General features: G+C 55.7%; 1 protein-coding gene across 1 annotated transcript in view; it reads right to left on the reverse strand.

The window, feature by feature from the left end:
* Positions 1 to 1,325, reverse strand: part of RAI1 (retinoic acid induced 1) — a 62,807-nt gene that overhangs the window by 51,175 nt on the left and 10,307 nt on the right. The window lies entirely within an intron of this gene.

Raw genomic sequence — 1,325 nt, forward strand, 5'->3', positions numbered from 1 at the left:
TGAACCGAGACCAACCTCAGGGCTGCTCAAAAGTAGGGGGTGCTGGGGGGCTCGAGAGGGTGGGAGCTCCTGTCAGGGGGGCTGGGGAGTGAGCCTCCGATGGCTCCCGGGAAGCTGCATCAAGGGAAATTAACCATTCAGCCTCTGCCTGTTCCTGCAGTGAGCCCCCAGGCGGCCAGGGTCCCACAGGCTGGGGCTGGGGACCCCAGGAGCAGGACCAGAAGGCTCCGGCCTCCCTCGGGGAGGGGTGGGCCTAGGCAGGAACCGCCCCTCCAGGCCTTGGGCCCACCCCACAAAGCAAGGGTCACAGGTGGGGTTGTTCGTGGGCCCCCAAGGCCATCCCCCGTCTACGCCTCATGAAGCATTCACAGCCAGCCTTAACTACGCCACCCTCATCTCCAGAAAACTCCCTCTCCAGACACGTCCCCGCTCTGAGAATGACCCATTTCCTCTCCAGAAACCCTCTGTTTAATCCAGAATGTTCCATCTCCAGAAATGTTCCATCTTATTTCCAGAAATATCCTTTCTCATCTTCAAATATAGCCCATCTCCAGAAATGCCAGCGCTCTCTAAAAAGGCTCCATCTTAGCTCCAAAAATGCTCCATTTCCAGAAATATCACACCCCATCTCCAGAGATGTTTCATTTCAGCTTCCAAAATACCTCAAATCCAGAAGTGCCCTATTTTATGTCCAGAAATACTCCAGCATCATCTTCGAAAACATTCCACATTTCCAGAAGTACCATAGTTTGTCTCTAGAAATAGTCCATTTCCAGAGATGTTTCGCCTCTAACAATGTTTGGAATCCAGAAAGGCCTCATCTTCACCCCAGAAAATGACCTCTAGTTCCAAAAATGCCCCCATTTCGCCTTCCATCTTCACGCCCCTCCTCCAGAAAAACTTTGCATCGTCTCTAGAAACGTCCTCGTCCTATCTCCAGAAACGCCATGTCTCATTTCTAAAAACACTCCATTGCTGGAAATATTCCGTCTGCATCTGGAAACGCTCACGGTGTGTCCACAAGGGTCTCCCCCTCTGGCCCAGATGCTGCAGAAACTCAGGAACCCACTTCCTTCAGGATCTCCTGGGGATCTCTCGGCCACCTGCAGGGCCTGCTCATATCCCAGGAGCAAGGATAAAGTAAGAGGTGGGCTATCGAGGTCCCTGGAAGCGGGGAGCACGGACCCTCCCGGGTCTGACCCGGGGGCAGGGGCAGTGAGGGGCCCGGGTGGGAAGGTCTGGCCCAGGAAGGGTGGGCGGGGCCTTGGCACCCCCCCGCCCACCACCACCACAAATGCGTCCCCTGGCCCCGGTGCCCGCACTCA

This window comes from Neophocaena asiaeorientalis, unplaced genomic scaffold (genome assembly GCF_003031525.2).
Source record: "Neophocaena asiaeorientalis asiaeorientalis breed wild unplaced genomic scaffold, Neophocaena_asiaeorientalis_V1.1 scaffold540, whole genome shotgun sequence".
In the NCBI taxonomy this organism is placed as follows: Eukaryota; Metazoa; Chordata; class Mammalia; order Artiodactyla; family Phocoenidae; genus Neophocaena; species Neophocaena asiaeorientalis.